At 44.1% G+C, this 24,660-nt stretch overlaps 1 non-coding gene across 1 annotated transcript; it reads left to right on the forward strand.

Moving 5' to 3' along the window:
* Positions 1 to 3,176: 3,176 nt before the first annotated feature.
* TRNAG-UCC (transfer RNA glycine (anticodon UCC)) lies at positions 3,177 to 3,249 on the forward strand. Its single transcript has one exon. It is a non-coding gene; the product is annotated as a tRNA-Gly (tRNA).
* Positions 3,250 to 24,660: the final 21,411 nt, after the last annotated feature.

Here is a 24,660-nt window from a genome sequence, read left to right on the forward strand (position 1 = left end):
TATGCAGGTCAAGAAGCAACAGTTAGAACCAGACATGGAACAATGGACTGGTTCCAAATTGGGAAAGGAGTATGTGTATATTGTCACCCTGCTTATTTAACGTATATGCAGAGTACATCATGTGAAATGCTGGGCTGGATGAAGCACAAGCTGGAATCAAGATTGCCTGGAGAAATATCAATAACTTTAATTTTCTTGGCTCCAAAATTACTGCAGATCGTGATTGCAGCCATGAAATTAAAAGACGCTTACTCCTTAGAAGGAAAGTTATGCCCAACCTAGACAGCATATTACAAAACAGAGACATAACTTTGTCAACAAAGGTCCGCCTAGTCAAGTCTATGGTTTTTCCAGTGGTCGTGTATGGATGTGAGAGTTGGACTCTAAAGAAAGCTGAGCGCCGAAGAATTGATGCTTTTGAACTGTGGTTTTGGAGAAGACTCTTGAGAGTCCCTTGGACTGCAAGGAGATCCAACCAGTCCACCCTAAAGGAGATTGGTCCTGGGTGTTCATTGGAAGGACTGATGTTGAAGCTGAAACTCCAATACTTTGGCCACCTGAAGTGAAGAGCTGACTCATTTGAAAAGACCCTGATCTGGGAAAGATTGAGGGCAGGAGGAGAAGGGGATGACAGAGGATGAGATGGCTGGATGGCATCCATCACCGACTCAATGGACATGGGTTTGGGTGGACTCCGGGAGTTGCTGATGGACAGGGAGGCCTGGCATGCTGCAGTTCATGGGGTCGCAAAGAGTTGGACATGACTGAGCGACTGAACTGAACTGAACAGAGATGCAGATGACACCACCCTTATGGCAGAAAGCAAAGAGGAACTGAGGAGCTTCTTGATGAAAGTGAAAGAGAAGAGTGAAAAAGCTGGCCTAAAGCTCAATATTCAAAAAATGAAGATCCTGGCATCTGGTTCCATCACTTCATGGCAAATAGATGGGGAAACAATGGACACAATGACAGATTTTATTTTCTTGGGCTCCAAAATCACTGCAGATGGTGACTGCAGCCATGAAATTAAAAGACGCTTTTCCTGGAAAGAAAAGCTATGCCCAACCTAGACAGCATATTAAAAAGGAGAGACATTACTTTGCCGACAATGGTCCACCTAGTCAAAGCTATGGTTTTTCCAGTACTCATGTATGGATGTGAGAGTTGGGCCATAAAGAAGGCTAAGCACCACAGAATGGATGCTTTTGAACTGTGGTGCTGGAGAAGACTCTTGAGAGTTCCCTGGATAGCAGGGAGATCCAATCAGTCAATCCTAAAAGAAATCAGTCCTGAAAATTCATTGGAAGGACTGATGTTGAAGCTGAAGTTCCAATACTTTGGCCACCTGATGTGAAGAACTGACTCACTGGAAAATACACTGATTCTGGGCAAGATTGAAGGCAGGAGGAGAAGGGGACGACAGAGGATGAGATGGTTGGATGGCATCACTGACTCGATGGACCTGAGTTTGAGCAAGCTCTGGGAGTTGGTGATGGACAGGGAAGCCTGGCGTGCTGCAGTCCATGAGGTTGCAAAAAGTTGGACATGACTGAGTAACTTCACTTTCACTTTCATAGTTGCTTTACAACCTTGTTGTCATTTCTGCTGTACAGTAAAGTGAATCAGTATACAAAAATATCCAGTCTTTTTTAGATTTCCTTCCCATTTAGTTCACCATAGATCATTGAGTAGGGTTCCCTGTGGATGGACTGGGAGGTTGGGGTTAACAGATATAAACTTTTATGTATAGAATGGGTAAACAACAAAGGCCTACTGTATAGCACAGAGATTTATATTCAATATCCTATGATAAACCATAATAGAAAAGAATATTTTTAAAAGAATGTATATGTATGTATGGCTGCATTATTTTGCTGCACAGCAGAAATTAACACAATATTGTAAATGAACTATCCTTCAATACAAATATTGATTAAAAATAAAATACAAATGCAACAGACCACTAATAACCACTAACCACGAAAAAATGGTTAAAAAGAAATTCTTACAATCTGTCAGAGGAAAACAAATACATTATGTACAGAGAAACAAAGATAAGAATGACAGAAGATTTTATGTCAGAAACTGTGCAAACCAGAAGAAAATAAAGCTATCAACTAGAGTTTTGTGCCCAACAAAAGTGTCTTTCAAAAATGAAAGTGAGCCAAACACTTTTTAAAACAAACAATATCTGAGAAAATTCATTACCAGCATAGCTGCTCTATAAAATATACTAAAGGAAATTCTTTAAGCAGAAGGAATAATACTATTTGGAAATGTGTATCTACCCAAAAGTATCAAGAAGAATATGTGGACTAATATAAAATACATTTTCCACTGTTTAATCTTTTTAAGTAAAACTGTCAATTGAAAATAAAATAATACCAGCATCCCATGGTGTTTATAACATACATAGGAGTAAAACACGACAATAATAGTACAAAAGAAGAGAAAAGTTTCTTGCACTTCACATGAAACAGTTTAACACAATCAGAAAGTAGACTGTGATGAGTTAAAGATGTATCAATATATTGTAAATGGTAGAGGAACCAATAACAAGACAAGGTAAAGATATAGCTAATAAGCCAACAAAGAGATCAGTTGGAATCATAAAAATAATGTAAAAAAAAAAGGAAAAAGAAGGAAAGGAAAACAAATAGGAAAATGGAAAACAAACAGCAGTATGGTAGATTTAAATCTAGACATATCACATTAAATATAATCACATTAAATACAGGCAATCTAAACACTGCAATTAAAAACAGAGATTGTTAGATTGGATTTTAAAAAAGCAAGAACCAATTTTGTTCTATGTGTAAGAACCCACTTTAAAACTGTAGACACAAGCAAGTTAACAGTAAAAGAATGCAAAAAGCACTAATTGAAGGTAAGTTTGAGTGGCTACATTAATACAGAGAAAACACTTTTGGACAAGAAATATTAAAAGATAAAGAGATACATTTATAATAGTAAACTGATTAATCCATCAAGAGGAGAGAACAGACCTAAATGTATATACAGTTAATAAGAGAATCTCAAAAAAGGAAGTAAAAAACTGTTAGAACTGAAGGAAGAATTAGATAAATCCACAATTGCAGTTGCATGTTTTAACACTTTTCAGTACTTAAACAACTTGGTGAATATCACTAAAAATACAGAAAACATGAATGGGGAATTCCCTGGTGGTTCAGTGGTTAGGATCCTGCACTTCCACTACAGGGGGCCTGGGTTCAATCCCCAGTCAGGGGACTAAGATCTCACAAGCTGAAAGAGAAACAAAACATGAATAAGCCAAAGCAAACAGACCTGTATAGAACACACCAGTCAACAACAATGGAATACACATTCTTTTCAAGTACACATGTAACATTTACCAAGAATGACTATATTCTGGACCATAAAAAGCCTATAATTAAAAAAGATCAAGACTACATAATGTATGTCTTTTGATCACAATGAAATTAACTGAATCATTAATATAAAGATATCTGCAAAAAGCCGAATGATTGGAAATTAACAACATGCTTACAAATGATTCATTTGACAAAGGAGAAATCAAAAGAAAAAAGACAGTATTTTCAACTAAATAAACATAAAATCACAAAATGTCAAAATTTCTTGGATAGATGTAAAGAGTAGAAGTGCTTAGAGGAGATTTTATGGACTAAAGAAGCAGAGGGAAGGTGTGGTGAGCACCATCGGTAAAAGCAGAGGGAGGAAATGTTCATCTGGCAGAAGCAATAAATGCTCACCACACCTTCCCTCTGTCCTACCTCATTAAGCTTCTGTTACATCTCTTTTATCCTCTCAACTAAATGTTTCCAAAACATGGATACAATAGAGCCATCTCTATCAACATCAGTCATTTATCTTCTTTAACTCACAGTAGTTATATTTTTGTAAAAGCAGAAAATCCAAAAAGGAGGAGATATATGTGTGTGTATGGCTGACTCACTTTGCTGTCAGCAGAAAAGAATACAACATTGTAAAGCAACTAGACTCCAATAAAAAATTTTTAAAAACCATTTTTCTGCCCTGCCCATAGTTTCACACACACACCTCCTTCTGACCAACACCCACCCAAAAACACGCACACACACAGCTAGGGCTGAACTGAACGAGGGATGGCCACCTGACTCCAAATTAGCCAGTACGTTGAAAGCAAACAAGTGAAAGTGTCAGTCGTTCAGTCACGTTCTACTCTCTGTGACCCCATGGACTGTGGCCTGCCAGGCTCCTCTGCCCGTGGAATTTTCCAGGCAAGAATACTAGAGTAGATAGCCATTCCCTTCTCCAGGGGATCTTCCCATCCCTGTGATCAAATCCAGGTCTCCTGCATTGCAGCCGGATTCTTTACAGTCTGAGCCACTAGTTGCCTAGAAATCTGACTTTGTGTGACCTTGCACCAAGAGAAGAGCGAGGCTGAACAGATTTTATCTTGAGAACTTGATATGAGGCATAAGATTGCTGACAGTTGGTGGTAAGAAAGTCTTGTAAATTGAAAGTAATGGCAACCGTTTGCAAGTTGATGAGTAAAAAGGGAAGCTGTTCTGCAGAGAAAGGAAAATGGAGCTGACAAGAAGCAAAGAGCAGAGAAGAGTCCGTGGCCCAAGAGAGAGAAATAGAGGCAGGAGCCAGCTGCTTCTGTTCCTCTACATCTCCCCTGATACTCAGCTGCACTTGATTTCATGTCCTTTGATTCTGTGAGAGCTCTGTTTCCTTATAATAAACACTATTCTTTACTTGAGTAACTCTGAATGAGTTTTGTTCTTGCAACCCAAAGAACCATAGCTTGAACAATTTCATGTGTCTTTTTAATTGCCTCCCAACATTGCTTGGTAACTTCTTTAATGTTAATCAGTGTCTTTTATTTCATCTGTATAACACAGCTCATAGTCACATGACTGAATTATATAAATGCTGATAAGGTTCACAATGAATTAATTCATTAATCTGGTTTCTGACACCTCTACCACCATCAGAATCATGAATTGCTTGTTTTGTCTGCTCTATCGAGTCCTTTGTGAATCTTTTTTTTTTTTTTTCCTCTTTACTCCCTTTGGCTCTGGTGGGACTAAGAATCTCAGGCTTCCAAAACCCTCCCACTGAAGCAGGCATATGGCTCTCGGTGTAGGTCAATCAGGCTCTCACTTGGTATCTCAGTCATTGGATAATAGTTTCCTAAAGAAATGTTGATCACTTGAGAACCCTGGAGCTCCCTTGATAACTGGCCTTTCAGTTGTCTGATTGTTCAGTTTTTTCTTCAGTCCTAGGGCTGTTCACTATCCTTCCAAAACCCCCCTTTCCAGAGTCCATTTCTACTGCTTTCAGCATGATTCCTCTCTGATACAGGCTGGTTCCCAAAGAGGTCAGTTTCTTCCCTGGCTATATAGAATAACTGGAAGAAATTCTTCTTTTTGGAAAGAGCAGCTAATTCTGAAGCATGCTATCTTTGAAACAAATAAAATATTTCTTTATTGATCAGTTTCCCTACTGCTGTCCTCTTTTATATATCTCCAACCCAACCTCTGGGTTGCCTTTTCTGCAAGAGGCATCATTAGTTTTGCCTGAGTTGTTGATACTAAACCTCATCTTCATCTTCTAAAGCTGTCTATGAGTGAATGAGTCAAGAACGTGACACTTTAGAGGTGTCATATGTATTTGGGAAACCAGGCAACAGAAGCTAACTTCACTTAGCCAAGTTAATACTTTTTCTATAGCAATATAAAGCAGACTTCATTCTTTGGGTCTGAAGGATCTGTATGTAATCAACCAAGAAGGCATCTCCCAGGCTTAAATCTGGTGTCCCAGTTTCTGATGACGAGCTCACTCCGGCCCTTTTAATCAATATCCCTTTGAATCAGAGCCAACACATAGGGTGTTGGCTCTGATTCTTCCAAGACCTCAAGTTCCAAGGCAGTTTGTCTCCTCTCAGCACTCTGACTCATTATCCTATTTTACTGAAGTACTTAGAATGAGAGCTTTGGAGAAGAGCTCTGTGCAATTATATAAATGAATAGGCACATTTATTTGAAAATTTTTCAGATTTCCTAGAAAGAAATTTTATGGTCTTTCCCTGACACTAATTTCTGAAACTGGAAAACGGTACTAGGGGTACCCTTGCCCTGCCCAGGGACTTGCATTTCCAAGGCAATATAAAACCCAGTCATTAGTTATTCATTCATTTTGAAAATCACTGTTGAGCATCTACTGCATGCCAGGCACTGTACTGAGACTTGGGTATACGATGGAGAAGAAAACAAACATAACCCTGCCTTCAAGAGAACACAGTCCAGTGGAGGAGAGAGGGAAAAAATCACACATGAATAATTGCGTGTGTGTGTGTGTGTGTGTGTGTGTGTTGCTCAGTTGCTTCAGTCATGTCCAACTCTTTGCGATGCTACGGACTGTTGCCTGACAGACTCCTCTGTCCATGGGATTCTCCAGGCAAGAATACTAGAGTGGGTTGCCATGCCCTCCTCCAGAGTATCTTCCCAACCCAGAGATTGAAGCCACATCTCTTGCATCTCCTGCATTGCAGGTAGATTCTTTACCCACTGATCCACCTGAGAAATATCAATAGCAGTAGAAGGGAATATTAGATAGGAGAGGGCAGAAGAGTCTCCCTGAAATCTGAAGGATAAGAAATGAGGAGAATTGGAATCAAATAAATGGAGTAGCACAGATGAGACCTAGAAGTAGGAAAGAGCTCCTCATGTATTTGAGGAAGTAAGTGGAGCTCTGTTTGGGCATATTTAGACTAAGATGCTTATGATGTATCCAAGTAGAAAACTCAAGTAGGTAGTTGAATCAAGCAGTTAGATATGTAGGACTGCAGTTCAAATGAGAGAGTGAGATGGAGATACAAATATGATCATTATCAGCATGTAGATGATACCTTGGGCCATGAAAATCTATCATTTAGGAAAGAGAGAGAGAAGCAGCCCTGCAGAACACCAATATTTAGACATTGGGAGAGAGTCTGTAACAGAGACTGAGAAGAATTTGTCATCGACATCAGAGATAAGAAGAAAATCAATGGTGTAAGAGTGGTCATCTGGATTTAATGCAACTGAGAGAGTAAGATGAGAAAATAAATTGTCCATTGAACTTGACAACATGGAGATTATGATAACCTTGACACAGGAAGTTTTTGGTGAAATGGAAGAGACACAATTTGAGAATTTTGAGGTGATAAAATGTGAAATAGAGATAAGCATGTAAACAAATATTTTGAGACATTAAGCTGTGAAGGGATGCAGAGAAATGGGCAGTAATTGGAGAGGGATGAGGGAATCAAAGAAGGTCTTTAAGCATAAAGGATAGTCAATCATGTTTATGAGCTGAAGAAAAAATAGTCCCATTGAAAAGGGGGAGGATTGATAATTTAGAGGGGATAGGAGACAACTGGAGAAGTAAATCTTGAGAAAGTGAGAGAAGATGGCAACAAGAGCCTATTAAGGACCTAGCTCTAGGAGATGCTGAGCTGTGATAGAAGCAACACACTTTCTCTTTGTTCCACCCACTTAATGAAATCCTTAAACTTTTATTCTGACATCCTCTGCAGGATGATTGTTACAGATTGAATCATGCCTCCCCAAAAAGATATGTTGGAATCCTAACCTCAGTACCCCAGAATGTGACCTTATTTAAAAACAGGGTCGTAACAGATGTAATTAGTTAAGATAAGGTCATACTGGAGTAGGGTAGGCCTTTAATCAAATGTGGCTGGTGTCCTCATAAGTAGAGGAGAAGAGGCAGGGATACATGAAGGAAGAAGGGCACATGATGACAGATGCAGGAATTGAAGTGCAGCAGCTGCAAGTCAAGGAATATCAAGAATTGCTGGCAAACCATCAGAAGCTAGGAAGAGGCCAGGAAGAATTCTCCTCTACAGGTTTCAGAGACAGCATGACCCTGCCAACACGCTGATTTTGGACTTTTAACCTTCAGGACTATGAGGCAGTAAATGTGTTGTTTTAAGTTACCTGGGCTGTGGCATTTTGTTATGGCAGCCTTAGAAACAAATACAGCTTCTACCAGCCCTGTGGTCCCCACAGACACCTGCCTTTTTGCCAGACTGAAACGTCTCTAAGTGAAAGAAGCTAAGTCTGCCTGGAGTTTCTGGTCCTTTTCTAGTGGATGAACTTTATTCGAAGTCCCAGGTCTCTCCTGCCCAGGCTTAGAAAACCAGAGCTCTGTGCTAAGTCAGCCAAGCATAGATTTGCCTCGGTTTTATAGAGGCTTAACATATCCCAGCCTTGGCCCCAGGGGGGTCCAGTTGACATAGTGGACATGGCAACCATCCAGCTGAGGAAACTACTTCCTTACTAGCAATGCAAGAAAAAATCCCTTCTGGAAGAGACCAGAAGGGATTCAGGCTGAGCCTTCTGCACAGCAACCCAGGGAAGGTAGGATCCTTTTGTGCTGGGGTATTCGCATGAGATGATGGAATGAGGAAAGCAGGGATCAGCCAATAGCATGAGGAAGAGTGGGTGATACCATATCGGGTGGAGGTGGAGGGAGGCGCTATACTAACCAAAGTGTTTCTGGAGTTTACATACGGTCCACATGAGCAAGGGACAGAAATGGGAGTGTAGGGATCCCTGCCTAACCTAACATGAAGAAGAAATCAGAAGAGCCCGTGTAGAGAGGGCAGCTGTGCTGTATCATGCACATCATGGTGCCTGAGATCTGTCTGTTCAGGTTGGATCCAGGCAGTGATGCAAGAAGGAACATGATTCAAGGTCTGATCTGTTAAGAAGAGGGCTACAAAGGTTAGTCATAGGATTGAGGCTCCAGCCAAGTGGGCTGGGGTTTGGGTAAGACCCATAATCTGAAAGAAACTGTGTGAAAGAAATCAGGGAGCCATGGGAGGACCCCCAACTGTTGATGGAGTCCACATAATGAGAAGCAGAAAGGCAGGGAATTCTTCCACTTGGCTACTGCACAGATATCCAAGGTTTGCCTGGGCTCATCGAGTCCTGGGTCTGGTTCACTCAACAAATATTTATTGAACCTTCACTATGCTCAAATCCAATTCATGCTAGGAATACAAAAGGAACACAATAAAGATTATTCCCCAGAGGAGCCTGGTCTAGAGAGGAAAACAGACCCATCAGCAAATAGTTACCACAAAGTGTGATAAATGGTATTTTGAGATATGAACAAAGTGCTGTGGGAACACAGAGGGGAGGGACACTGCTCTGCCCAGAGGACTCAGGGAGGCAGAAAATACATTGCATTTGTTTTATAGACCTAGATAAATTATGGAATAAAAGGAAAACAAAATTTTTCTACAGCTTCATAACCCTACATCCTCAACCCCATAGTCCAGACTTGATTTCATTCTTGCTATTTGCTATTCCTTTTGAATTACTGAGTTCAAACTAAGAACAATCACATATTGGAATTATTCATCACTGTATCATTACAACATTAAGGCCAGGAACCTTCCCCATGAAGGCCACACAGGCTCCTGCTCTGTCTCAATAGCCTCTATCCCATAGAGTCAGATGACAGACCTGGGGACCAGGTTGTCAGGTTTGCTTCTCAGGTTTATGTGGAACACTTGGTGAACCCTCTTCTATGTTTCGTGAAAATACCAAGAGGTAACGCAATCAAGCCAGGGAAACCACAGCCGGCGCTCTCTTGCCTTGCCATCTCTGCTCGCAGAGAGACTTCTCCCACGGCCTCCGCTGATTGGACAGTGGGTTTGTAGCGCCACACCTTGGCTAGAGCTGATTGGCTCACTGACAAACACGAACCCAAACTGACCAACCCGAGTCTTACTTCCCAGACTTTCAAATTACGATATAGGAGCTCTACTCGAGAGTAGTTCATGCATTGGAGAAGGAAATGGCAACCCACTCCAGTGTTCTTGCCTGGAGAATCCCAGGGACGGGGAAGCCTGGTGGGTTGCCATCTATGGGGTCACACAGAATCGGGCACAACTGAAGCGACTTAGCAGCAGCAGCATCTGGGGAGGTATAAAAAACTGGCAGTTGTGTTTGGTTAGGTTTAAGTGGGACAGACAACGGCACTCTGAAAAAATGGCAGAACAGAGAGGTTCACTGAGAGAAGCAGAGAGGAGCAGCCAGGGGAAGGGGAGGGGCCGGGAAGAGGTGAAGTTTGCCTTTGAGACTGATGACATCCACTTCCTTCCAGGTTATTCTAGAGTGTCCTGAGTTCATAATCTTTTTTCCTTTGGTGAAGGAAAAAGAGTCCGTTGTTCTGCTCATGAGGACTTCTCTTATTTTTATGTTGTAAAGCAGGCAACCCCAGTCATGAAGAAAAAAGATACAGTGGGACCCTTTTACTTGTTTTTAGTGTGGGGAGTACTGACGGAAAAGTGGGGGAATTTGTAACAGGAAAAGTTTCTAGGAGGGAAGAAACCCATGCCTTTAACCGTTCCCTCCAAGACTTAAATGGAGGAGTATTTGTGGGTGGTCTGAGACAGTGGGTGCCCAGTGACAGTGGTAGGCAAAGGAATGCCACAAATAAATCGCCATTGGAGTAGAGGCAGGTAGAACTCATGGGTTGTCCTGCCACCCTGTTGGGCTTCCCTGAAAGCTCAGTGGGTAAAGAATCCACCTGCAATGCAGGTGACCCCAGTTTGATTCCTGGGTTGGGAAGATCTGCTGGAGAAGGGATAGGCTACCCACTCCAGTAACAGAGATTGTGAATGAGTTGGCACTAAAGCCAGCCTGCATCCAGTCTTTCAGACACTGACTTGAGTCCTATTCTGTGGCCATGAACTGTACTGAAAAAGGCAGATTCTGAATGCTCTAACTTATAGGCTTAAAACATGGAGAACTCCCAGGTAAAACCTTGAGGAAGCATAGCAATTGAAGAGGGTTTCACACCAGCATCCATAGTAGAGATTCATGTGGAAATAACCTGAGAGATGGCTGTGCCCCATAAATGATTTCCTACAGAAGAAAGCAGGGCTTTGTTGCATTTTTCTAACAATCTAAAAAGAGAAGGTCATTGTGTGGACTGGGCCACCCAAGGTGCAGGCTCCACACATTGTGGTAGACCCTAGGTGATATGGCCAATTTGTTGGGGGAGCCCTTTAACAGGGCAGTGGCCTCTTGAAACTTACTATGATTGGGGCCACAGCCCTCTGAAGCCAGCTTTAACTCAGCAGCCAGCATCCTTCCATCACAGTCTGCACCACACTGGGATAAGCAGGGTCCCCCAGCTGAAAGTACAAGCATTGCATACGTAAAGGGAGAGGCATTTGAGCCCTGCAAGGGTAAACTGGGTGTCTGATTTTCCTACTGCTCCCAGCATGGGTGGTACAGCATTCTCCCCTGACACTTGGCCAAGACATGCTAATCACATCCTACAATATAAGTCAGACCCCTCTGACTACCCAGTCCCTCATGGGGCTGGGAACCTCATTTCCCAGCTTTGAATTTTTGACTAACTGTTATGTCCTTCCGATTAATTCTACTTTTTCCTTAAATTAGCTTGCACAGTCCTGTCACTTGCACCTAATAATCCTTGAGTAAGGCAGAAACTAAGGTTAAGAGATCATTACCAGAATCGTGGTGGAAATTTCTCTAATTTATAGAGGTAATTTAAAAAGCAAACATTTGGTATGTTTCTGTTAAGGTCAGATTGAGTTACATGCTTAATGACTAAATACCCTGCCCTGTGAACCCAAGGCAGGGAACAGAGAAAAAAGCAATAAAAAGCTTTATATGATGCTTTCCATCCCCCACTATCTTCCTCTGGCCTGTGAGAATCTACCAAAAATAAGAGAATTACCAACTATACCGTTCAATATTTGCTTTCTGAGGGAAGAAAATTCATGCTGATTTATTTGCTCCCTCCCCTCTGACCTTCACCATATTTTCTAGAACTGTTCAGAAACTAAAACTCTGGGTGGAGGGTGCTGCATCCTGGAAAACTGTAAGTGGGGACAGAGACAGACCCTAGAAGCTCAGTATTCCAGAGCTTAGGGCTTTCTGTGTGCTACATGCAGACAAAAAAGAACTGGACTCAGGCTCACATTTAGACAGAGAACCAGGCCTTCAGAACAGGAGACAGTTCCTCTGCCCAAAGACAGATGCCTGAAGGACACTGGGAAACTGATGCTGGACCAGAAGCCATGCTCCTCAGACCACAGAGCAGGTCAAGATATGCAAGGAGGTTGGGGAGTGAGTGAGATGCCAGGACACTTGAGGAATGAGGGCAATCTGTTGGCAAAATAAAAGAAAGTAGTTTAATTTCTTCTCACAAATGGACAAACAACTAGAAAATCCAATATGAAACACAATGAAGAAACAGACAAAATTACATCTTTGAAAAATTATTTACCACAGGAGGCAAAGTAAATTGTTAGAAACCTGCTTGATGCTTCAATAGCATGAAAGAAGACCTGGACGCTGGAAGGCAGACCAAAAGAACCACAAAGGGAAGCCAAGCTAAGATGAAACTTGGGATGCAAAGGGAACTGGGTAAAATTTTAAAAGATGTAACAGAACCCCAAAGAAAAAGGCAAAAATGTTTGCTGCTGTTCAGTTGCTAAGTTGTGTCTGACTCTTTGCAGCCCCATGGACTGCAGCACACCAGGACTCCTCTGTCCTCTACTATCTCCTGGAGTTTGCTCCAATTTATGTCCGTTGAGTTGGTGATGCTATCTAACCATCTCATCCTCTGTCTCCCCCTTCTTCTCCTGCTCTCAGTCTTTCCCAGCATCAGGGTCTTTTCCAGTGAGTTGGCTGTTCACATCAGGTGGACAAAGTATTGGAGATTCAGCTTTAGAATCAGTCCTTCCAATGAATATTCAGAGTTGACTTCCTTTAGGATTGACTGGTTTGATCTCCTTCCCCATAAATGGCAAAACTGACCCACCAAAAAACAAAACAAAACAAAAATATCTCTAATCTTTGATTTGGAGGACAAACTCGGGAAAATCTCCAAGATTAGAGGGAAAGGGAAAAGGAGAGGAGAATGACGAGAGGGAGGTGATAACCATGGAAACAGATTGAACATCAAATCACAGAATAGTTGGTATCCATAGCAAGAAGCTAAACTGAGCTAGCATCTCTGAAACCATCCCAATGTATAGTATCACTCTTAGACAAGAAGGGTCCCTGTCCTGGCCACCACATTTTAGAGAGCCCTGTTTTGGCCCTCCTCTGGCCACATCCCTGCCCATGAAGCAAAGAGTCCACAGGGCCAAGTGGTTGCACCCACCTTCAGCGGTCCCCTGCTCTGCACCCAGACTGTGCTCTGGGTGAAAGGGTGAAAGTGTTGGTCACGCAGTCATGTCCAACTCTGGGACCACATGGACTGTAGCCCGCCAGGCTCCTCTGTCCGTGGGATTTCCCAGGCAAGAGTACTGGAGTGGGGAATCATTCCCTTCTCCAGCGGATATCTTTCTGACCAAGGGATAAAACCCAGGTCTCCTGTTTTGCAAGCAGATTCTTTACCATTTAAGCACCAGCTGCTTTGGGTGCCCTGAATTAAATTCTTGGCCCATTCAGTCAGAGTCTGCTTCCCAGATCTGAGCAGGCCTCCTCCCAGGACAAATCCTCCATTCGTTAGGCCCAACTCCACAAGTTAGACCCCTCCACTCATGGGTATGCCCCTAACCTTGAGTAACAGCCAAGAGGCGCTGTTGGCAGGCCTTACAGACAGAGCTTAGACATGATGTCCCAACGCTGGGACATCTGCTGGGTGCCGGCAATGGCCCTTGCAGTGGGTGTCAGAGCCGGAAACGGGAAGAGAAAAAGAGGTGGTCTGGTGGCTGGGGGCCATGTGACTGCTCTCGCTGCAACACCACATTCTCAGAACTCAGGGGAGACTGAGGATTCTAAATTCAGACTGGCCTTCTGGGTGCTTATGAAGCTGTTGTTGTCCAGGTAGGAGGACAGAATGTATTGTATTTAACAGTGTTTAAGTTTTAAATATGTAAGCATACGGTATGTTGTCCTCCATTAGCGCTCTTATTTTCTCACCGGTTTGAGGGGGTGGGGGGGCACGGCTTGCCAGTTCTTGATGATCCGCTCCTTCAGTCCCCTCTAAAGGAATGGAACCGTTTAGGACTGCCTGTACAGAGAGTAGTAGCCGGCATCTTTCATGGAAGAAGGGAGAAAAGGCTTTCTGGTAGGGCACCCAGCTACAGTTAGAACCGGGAGCTGAGCCGCGGAAGCCTGACAGCGCTCTCTCTCTCCCTCTGGCGTTAGGCTGCGGGGGCAGGAGGCTCCAGAACAAACACCACGCCATGAGCCCCTGCCCAGGGGCGGCCAGGGCAGAGGATGCACCTCCACTCTCGTGCTCCAAGCACCGCCTTCAGGGTAGCTGAGTTGCTTCTGCTTTCTGCCACTGAGACCCAGTTGCATGATCCGTAAACATCCTGGTGCCCAGCCCACTTGGGCATTTGGCTTCTAGCTCCACAGTCTGCCATAGCAAATCCCATCTCCTCAGGCCTGGGGATTTGAAAAGCTGAGTACCATCCTCTGAACAGGATGCTGGGGAGATTTGCTACTGCTATTTATGGTGACACCTGTATGTGGCCATTGTAGGAATGTCAGGGAGCTTCAAGGAGCTATAGGGGCACAGATTGAACTTCTGGACTTGCCACTATTTTTCACAGATGGGCACTTGTGATGGTTCATTTTATGTGTCAACTTGGCTAGGCTAAGATATTCAGCTCTTCAAACACCAGTCTAGATGTTGCTGGGAAGATATTTTTTAGATATGATTAATGTTTAAATCTATAGACTTTGAGTAAAGCAGATTACCCTCCACAAGTGGGTGGGCCTCACTCAATCACTTAAAGACCTTGAGCAAAGACCAAGTTTTCCCAGAGAGGAAGGCGCTCTCTTCCGGACTGCAACAGAAATCCTGCCCTACAGACTGCAGACTTGTCCACCCCCACAGTTGGTGAGTCAATTCCTTAAAACAAATACTCTCCTCTGTGTGTGTGTGTGTGTGTGTGTGTGTGTGTGTGAGTGTGTGTTAGTCCTGTCTGATTCTTTGCGACCCCATGGACTGCAGCCCACCTGGCTCCTCTGTCCATGGAGTTCTCCAGGCAAGAATACTGGAGTGGGTTGCCATTTCCTTCTCCAGGGGATCTTCCTGACCCAGGGATGGAACTTGGGTTTCCAGCACTGCAGGCAGATTCTTTACCATCTGAGCCACCAGGGAAGCCCATACATACATACATATATATATATACACATATGTGTATATATACATACATGTGTGTGTGTGTGTGTGTGTGTGTGTGTGTGTACATACACATGTGAGTGCGTGTCAAATTGGTTCTGTTTCTCTGTAGAGCCCAAACTGATACAGAACTCAAGCACTGCATTCTGGGACTGTGCTGGGGGTACTGTTTGTCCCCCAACCTATAGAGCAGAGCACCTTGCTTGATCAAGACACACTCAAGTCAGATCAAAGGCCCAGATCAAAGGTGGAGGGTCAAGACCATTCTCCAGACCCACTAGGCCCTGTGATGTAAGAACTGGATTGAAACCGGCGTCCTGGCATAAGGACAAGGAGGCACGGAGTCAAGGAGGGAGGCTACAGCTTGATGCTCCCGCAGCCACTGCCTGCTCAGCTCACTCATTCTAGACAACTATCATAGGGCATGGAGCAGCAGTCCTACTCCAGAAGTCACTCTCCAATGGACAGGGAATTTCCACTGCGCTGGGCCAGGCTCCCATCGGCTGCAGGCCTAGGCAGAACTGAGCCTGACAGTGGCTGGTTATGAACATCGGCCGCTGGGAGGCCTGGAGGCAATGAGCCATCAAGGTTGGATGGAGAGCTGGGTGGGTCCCAGTGGCATCCACACCTGACAGGCTAGCCTAAATCAGCTTAACCAGAGTCACTGCTCGGTGGGGGACAACAAGGAGAAGAACCATGGCTGGAATCCTGATGTCACTTCTGACGATTCAGACTCTGAGACTTGGCTTCCTCGTCTGGAAACTGGGGCTAATAAAATCTCAGAGCTGTCAGTTCTAATCTAAAAGGGTAACATCTGAGTGGGAGCACCCGGCACAGAGCTAGTGTCCAGTGAATGTCAGTGTCCTTCCGCTTTGCCCAGGGAGGACGGGACAGCATCGCCATGAAGGGTGATGTGAGTGGGCTCTGGAACCCTTTGTGAGCCCTAGGCCTGCCTCTTCCTCTGTCAGATGAGATTCTGTCTCCCCACAGGATGTGTGTGAAGATTGGATGAGACTACTCACGTAGACCACTTCACAGAGGATGCCTTCAGTCAGTGCTAGAAAAAGGAAGCCCTGTGCCCTTCTGCTCCTCAGGAGGAAGCAGAAACAACTGGGCTGTGTTTAATTTGCTCCTGTAACATCTCAGGACAAAGGAGAAGCACATATGAGCAGTATGATTTTCAAGGTAGTGCCAGGTCTGCCAAGAGCTGGGTCTGGTCAGCGTGAGTGCTGGTCTCTGGCTGAAAACTTCAGCCTGTAATATTATGCTCACCACCTGTCGCCCAGGCTTGTTAGTCCAAGGCAGCCAGAGGATCTGTCTAGTGACAGACGCAGCCCTGTGTGCAGACTGCCAGGGCCTGAGGCTGCATCCAAAAGCCATGTCCAGCCAGAGGGTGGAGCCAAACTGGCCAGTCCATTCTCCAGGCCGGAAAGGGAGACCAGCAGCTCCAGACAGATAGCTCTTACCTTTGTCTTGTTCAGCTCAGGAGAGAGCGTCTTCCTGCATGTGGAGCACATTTTCATGACCTTCTTCAACAAACAGGTGGAGAAATCCTCCTGGTTTTGAATATGCAGTGGGAAGTGGGGGCGGCAATTTATAAGCATATCTGCCTTCTGAGGATGGTGACAGTCCCTTCGGATATGCAAGGTGGCAAGGAACTGAATCTGGAGGAGGGCATGTCAACCCACTCCAGTATTCTTGCCTGGAGAATCCCATGGACAGAGGAGCCTGGCAGGCTACTCTCCACAGTGTCGCATAAGAATTGGACATAACTGAAGTGACTTAGCGAACACACACAGGGAGCTGAATTGGACCATAGGAACTAGTCACTAGAGAAAGCCAAGAGAGAGAGTAAGAGTGGGAGGCAATGCTCCCCGCTGAGGAAATGGCTGAAGAACATTCTAGGAACAAGAACATCTAATTTTAATTTATGAACTTTTTTATCCAAATGTTCGGTACAGTCTGGTAGACACACAACTCCCCTATGTGAGTTCATGTGTGCGTAAATTTAGAACAGGGAAGAGGTCCACATCTGAGTAAACATGGTAGAGACATGAGGTCACAGGGGATTGCAGGAATTGTGTGCCCTCAGTTGCTCAGTTGTGTCCGACTCTTTGCGACCCCATGAACTGTAGCCTGCCAGGCTCCTCTGTCCATGGAATTTTCCAGGCAAGAATACTGGGGTGGGTTGCCATTTCCTTCTCCACTTGTAGAAATCGTAGAGAGGAACTAACTTTCCACAGTCCTGGAAGAGAGATTCACATCCATCTCCAGGGCTCACAGGTCAGGGAGATCTCAGCCATCATCAATTATGTATCAGGTTGGTGCAGTAATCAGCTCACAGAGCCTTGGTCTTGCAAATCTGCTCAGTTAGTTATTGGGATGAAGTTTGAAGCAGCCACTTCCTTTGTACAGCCATGCTAGAAATGAAGCCATTTGTTGTGAGTGCCCTAAACCATGTATTTGCAGGTAGAAATCAGACTAGTCCCCCGAATTACTCCTGGGATTCCAAGGGCAGGGTGCCTGGAGTTGGTCTTACTGGGCTTCCTGTGCCCTCCAACTGCCTTCTTTCTTGTAACAAAAAGCATCACGTGGAACTGATCTAGACTCCTTGTTCCTTGCAAAGGAACCAGCAGCCCCAAATGTTCTTTGGATTATCTCTGTCCCTCTGCTTACTTCTCTGTCCTAATCCTCCCACACCTCACACTCCAGCCTGTGTGGTGTGGAGAGCTGAGTCTCCTCAGGGGAAGTCATTTCTTTCTTCCTTCAAATTAACCACATTATGAAAATCCCAGAGCCTGCAAAATTGATACTGATAACAGGGAACAGATATTGATGACTCGGTATATGACAGGCACTGAGCTCTTTGTACAGATTATCTCACTGCATTCTGTCAGACTCCCTGCCAGCAGGTCCTATGATTATTATTGCCATTTTCACAGATAAGACAACTGATAAAATTCAGATTCCACTAATGTATCTTGACTGCCCATTTGGTATCAGGTTATGTCCTTTACTTATTTTTTTTTCCAAAATCATTTATTGAATATCCATTCTGGGTGTCAATATGCTAGATATTGCTATTCCTATGATAAAAATCAAGCTGGCAGTAGTGAATTAAAATCATTCAAGGTGACTCAGTCCATGATGGATCCTCAGAATTGTGCCTAAGGATCTGACCTATGAGGGGCTCTTAGTTACAAGCCAGTCCATTTTCATTAGGATCTCAATCTTAGAAAACATTTCTGGAATGTGGCACAAACAATACTGGCAAGAAGAGAGAGGTAGAAATAGACCAGGCAGCAAGAAAGCAAGGGGCTTACCAAGTCCAGCACATTCAGTTCAAGAGAATAAAGGAATCATTCCATTTCAGGGTGTAATTAAGCTTCTTTTTTTAGAGGATCATTATCACATACCAAACCCCGGGCCAGACTTCACTCTTTCTATTACCAGTCACCCACAAGGCCCAGTCTATGTTTGCATTTGTAATCTCTACCCCAAGACAGCAGGTCAAGGGCCCAGTGGAGCTGATGGGCTCATGCGGCCCAGGCCAGCGGGGAGGGGAGCAAGCAGTGGAGCAGGGTAGGAAGAGGGAACTAGGGATCTCACTCTGCCACTAAGGCTGGCCCCAACGAGGTGGCAGAATGACCTAGAACAATGTCTCAAAGAGTACAGCTCTCTGAGGCTCTACAGTGCTTTCCAGATGCAAGAGGCTGCCATTTTGGGGCAATGCATGGCTAAGAATGTGATCCATTACAATGTCTGGGCAGGGGTTGTAGCACAACCATCTCTCTGTCTCCATTTCTGGAAAGGAAGAGGGACAGTCACCACCTCACACACTTCAGGACCACTTTCAGGTGCAGAAGGATTTGTGGTCGTATAAAACCAGAGGCTGTAGGTCTGATCATTTCACTGCAGTCTCCCTCCTCTCTGTGTCAGCCAACAGAAAGCTGAGCAGAAGTCCTAAAAACAGCCCCAATGACTGAGCTTGTATATAGCAAGCCCTGTGCCATGTCCTTCATGCACATTCTCTCATTGATCCCCACCATGGCCTGAAGAGGATGGTGTCTCTGATCTCATTTTGGAGATGAGAAAATAGGCATCCAGAGGTTCCAAGCTTCACGCCCAAGGTCACAGACCTTGTAAGTGGCAGAGCCAGGATTGGTTAGAACCAGGGCCTATCTGCCTAAAAATATTTGCCTGTAGGTGGTTTAGCCTTTTTCTGATCTTTATTTCCACCCTGACACCCTCTGGGTGACCCTACACACAGGAAAGCATCCTCTCCCTTAACAATTCAACTTTGATTCCAGAAAGTTCTACTTTGGGGACTGGGGATAGAGAAAGTCTTCATGATGCACAAATAACATTTTTTCCATAAACAAGTGAAGAGCTACTTTTCTCACACAGACTAAAGAGGGGCGGGGGATTGTATATTTATGAACAGCATTTTTTACATTCAGAACAAAACTAGCTTTATGAATCACAAAAAGAAGAATATACATATTCTCATTATTATGAAGGGATATATTAATGGTAGAACTGTGCTGTTAACAATTAGAAAAATGTGATACCTGGGCATATTTGAACAGGAATGACAGACACTGTCTTGGAGATTTTCATGCCTTACAATTGTTCAGGGCTCCAGAGTCTACAAGATACTTGTTCCTCTAAACTCTGCCAGGTGGCTGCTAATCTCATGCCCACTTGGCAGGTGAGGGAAAACAAGTTTAAAGAGGTGATACAGCTTCACCCGGGTCACCCAGAGAACAGGTGACAGAGCGGGAGCACAGTTATTTCATTCTACCCACTATTACAGTGCAACACTTCCTAAGGGTCCATCGTGTATCCAGCTTCTAGCCAAATAGAGATGAAAAAAGGATGCTCACCCTTTCCCTGCCTCTTACCTCCCACCCTCACCTCAAAAACTAGGTGTCAAAGGTCTCCTCTTCTATGCGTGTACCTGGTAGAACAGGGGGAGCCATACATTCTGGAATTCCATTAAAGTGAAGCATTTCTAAGAACGTCCAATTGCAGGGCCTCTGAATCCCTCCCCTCTATACCTTATTCTTCCAGCGTCTCCAAACTCAGCCCAGATCCAGCAGGACTGGCCCCACCCATATCACTGGGTAAGCCTTTCTGGCAAGGTCCTCCCATTCTCCATCTTATTGGCTTTATTTCTCTTCGGGGAATTTCCCCATAATTACACTATTTTGAGGAAATAACTAATAATAATAATAGCAATATTTATTGAATAGTGGAAGTGGTAGAAAAAGGATGAAAAAACCATTGTGAAAATAGATCCCAGCCCATTGAGAAAAGCAGGCAAGGGTTCTCTCTCTCTCACTCCTCTATCATCAGCCAGGAGTTTCTGGATCATTACATTCTGGAGCACATTGGATGAGAAAACCATTTTAGACAATTAGGAGTGAAACCCATGGGCCTGATGGGTCCAGCACAGAGTAAATTAACAGCACTTCCCCACTACATCTTGGGTGATCAGGTCTCCAAATAACATAATTAAAGTTTGCGATGCTCAGTCTACACTCCAAGAGATCTGTCTCTACTTACAGCCACGCTGAGCTCGATGTCACAGTGAATCCACTGGAGACCCTCCTTCATGGGGGTAAGAGCACAGAGTCTGGACTCAGCTAGAACTAGGTTTTCAGTCAAACTCCATTTATCAGCTGTGTGACTCTGAGCAAGTTATTCAACTTAATTTCTCTGTGTCTCAGTTTCTGTGTGATGGAAAACAAAATGGATTGGTTAAGTTCAAAATTGTGAAGGACCTGAGACTTTGCACTAACAAGTGAGCCTGGTTTGCATTTTACTTAAAAAAAAAAAAAAAAAAAACCAAACTTCCCATGGTTGCCAACAAAGCTGTGTATGACTAATTTAGCTCTACTCTCCAGACACACTGGTCTCCTTTCAGTTCTAGAGCATATCTGATTTTTTCCTGCCTTGAAACCTTTGCTTGCATTGTTCTATGCCTAGAATAATCCAGCTTTCAAGCATGAGTCCTCAGAAAATCTTTCTTAACCACCCTATCTAAGCACCCTCATCGCCCCACCAACCGTACTTTTCATTGTTCTCTATCTTTATTTCCTTTGTAGTGTTTTAGGGGCGAATGGAGTAGCCATCCTCAGAGACCTGCAGAGTCTAGGGAAGGCACGAGATTAAAGACTGCACTTGGAGGGCGGACAGCGAGATGATGCTCTTTTTAAAACGCAAGTCCTGCTGAGAAGGCACAAATTAAGAAGTTCAACAAGAAGCTCTCAGACACTTTAGGAGAAGCTTCTGCCCTTAAGAGCCTTAAGCATGGAAGGAAGGAGGAGTATGAAGAAACGGTGGCAAAATCCTACCTCCCCAAAACAATGAACTTGAATTTTTGAACTATACCCTGACTCCTCTCCCACTCCTAGGCATTGAATTGCAAATGTGGGATCCGAGCATTTTTAATGGTCGTAGACTTTAACCTCCTCATGTATATTCGCGATGCCCATGTATTCAGTTCCTTGTGGCCACTATAATAAATTACAACAAATGTAGTGCCTAAAAGCACAGAAAATTTTTTTGGTAGACAACGTATATTTGCACCTTCATTTTTTTTCTTTTATTCTATTAAAGTATAGTTACTATATAATATTATATAGGTTACAGGTGTACAATATACTGATTCACAATTTTCACAAGCTTATATTCCTTTTATAGTTATTATAAAATATTGGCTATATTCTCTGTGATGTACAATATATGCTTATAGCTTATTTTATATATAGTAGTTTGTACCTCTTAATCCTTTACCCCTATCTTGCCCCTCCCCCCTTTCCTCTACCCATTGGTAACCACTAATGTGTCCTCTATATCTGTGAGTCTTTCTTTTTTGTTATATTCCCTAGTCTGTTGTATTTTTCAGTTTCCATATGTAAATGATATCATACCATATTTGTCTTTGTCTGACTTATTTAACTCAGCATAATGTTCTCCGAGTCTATCCATGTTGCTGCAAATGGCAAAAATCATTCTTTTTATGGCTGAGTTGTATTCCATTGTATATCTATATCACACCTTTATCCATTCACCGGGTTGATGACATTTAGGTTGCTTCCACATCTTGGCAATTGTAAATAATGCTTCTATGAATATTGGGGTGCATGTATCTTTTCAAATTAGTGTTTTTGGGGGGTTAGATATATACCCATAAAAGCACAGAAATTTATTCTCTTAGGTTTCTGAAAGTTAGAAGTTCAAAATCAGTGTCACTAGGCCAAAATCAAAGGGTGGGCAGGGCCACACTGGCTTCACAGAGTCTAAGAGAGATTCCTTTCTGCGATTCTTCCTTCTAGTGGCTGCTGGTATTCTTTGACTTGAAGCCATGTCACTGCAGTCTTTAAGGTCAGAGTCTTTTAATTACTCTGTTTCATTTTCACATTGCCTTCTCCTCTTCTCAGCCTTTGACACCAGATGGTAACCAATATTCCTCTGCCTCTCTCTTACAAAGATACATATAATTTCATTTAGTGCCCATTAGGATAACCTGGCCTAACCTCTCCATCTCAAAATTTTTAACTTAATCACATCTTCAAAGACCTTTTTTTGCCATATAAGGTAGCATTCACAGGTTCTAGCGATTAGGATGGATATATCTCTTAGGGGTTGTTCTTTACCCACCCATACCCCAGCCAGTTGTGGTGGAAAACTAAGAAAGGAATAAAGACCCCTATTCTACCCGGGTTATGGCAAGAAGGGAAAGAAGGGAGGAAGAGAAATGGGGAAGCTAGAGTGTACTGGTGATATAGTCAGAGGCAGACCCTTGGACTAGAGAGCAGGAGATCTGAGTCCAGGTCCATGCATAGCGAGGAGATGGAGCATCCTTACCTAGCAAGGGGTTCTCACCAGGTCTGCCATCTGAGAGCCCACGTGGGAACCAGGAGGTGGATTGGAGAGAGTTTGGATTCTTGGGACCAGAGAAGCCTGGGGAGGACCCTTATGGAGATGAAGGTCGGTAATATCTGTGTAGTCAGTGGATGGGCCTAGGATCCTTCTAGAGGCCAGAAAATGGGTCCAGTGGGGACAACTTACTTTGAAAGGAAGACCAACATGGAATCATCATATTTGACCTTTCTGTGCATTTGGTACTGATCATCTCCTTGAAGCTCCTCTGTCTTGTTCTCCTGCCTCTCTCAGAGTCCTTTGCCTTAGCCCCAGTTGTCCACAGAGTCACCTGCTCTTGAATTACCCATTATGGACTCTTTCCATCCCCGATTCACTTTGTGTAAAGTAGAGTATAATGGAAGGTGTTAAAAGCACTGTGTCTGAAGTCCTACTGCTTGGCTTTCAGTTCAGGCTATACGAACTCCCGGCTGTGGTCTCAGACAAGTGCCTTATGGCTCTATAGCTGAACTTAGAATCTTCTTGGATAAAATAGGGGCCACCAGGTCCCTATAGTCAAAGCTGTGGTTTTTCCAGTAGTCATGTACAGATGTGAGAGTTGGACCATAAATAAGGCTGAGCACCAAAGAATTGATGCTTTTGAATTGTGGTCCTGGAGAAGACTCCTGGGAGTCCCTTGGACAACAAGGGGATCAAACCAGTTAATTATAAAGGAAATCAATCCTGAATATTCACTGGAAGGCCTGATGCTGAAGCGGAAGCTCTAATACTTTGGCCACCTGATGTGAAGAGCCCACTCATTGGAAAAGACCCTGATGCTAGGAAAGATTGAGGGCAGGAGGAGAAGGAGGTGACAGAGGATGATGTGGTTGGATGGTATCACTGACTCAATGGACGTGAGTTTCAGCAAACTCCAGGAGATAGTGAAGGACAGGGAAGCCTGGCATGCTGCAGTCCATGGGGTCATAAAGAGTCGGACATGACTGAACAACAGCAAGGTTGTTTGAAGAATTGAGATACAGCACACGGTCAGCTGACAGCTCGTGACCAATGTCAGCTGTTGTCTGTGGCTGCTGCCTGCCGGTCTACTCTCCAGCGTGCCTTCTCTTGTGCATCTGAACCCAGTGGAAGGTTCTTGGTGATGGTGGTCAGTGTGGAGGTGGCAGAGCCAGAAAGGAGAAGAAGAGGAGAAAAGCTGGGAGCCAAGGCTGTACCCTGGTAGAAAAAAAAATATATCTTTGTCCTCTTTCTCTAAGAGCAGGAGCAGCAAGGAGGGAAGTTGAGTCTGTGCACTTGAGACCCGGGGACAACAGAAAGTGTCATGGGACGCCCCCCCCCCCCCCCCCCAGCTTGGCTGCCCTTTGCCCTTACCCCTCAGCCAGCAGTGACTTCTGAGCCTGGGCCAACCCCTTGGCTTCCTAGGCTCCTGGTGCTGTGGGGAAGACGGAGGCGCTCTGAACAGTGCTGCACAGAGTGGAGAAATGACCCATGGAGAAAAGGTGAAAGGGGCAGCGATGATCTAATTGGGCAGGAGGCAGCCAAGGGGAGATTTAATAACTGTCTTTGAGGATCTGAAGGGTTATT

Source organism: Odocoileus virginianus, chromosome 10 (genome assembly GCF_023699985.2).
Source record: "Odocoileus virginianus isolate 20LAN1187 ecotype Illinois chromosome 10, Ovbor_1.2, whole genome shotgun sequence".
NCBI lineage: Eukaryota > Metazoa > Chordata > Mammalia > Artiodactyla > Cervidae > Odocoileus > Odocoileus virginianus.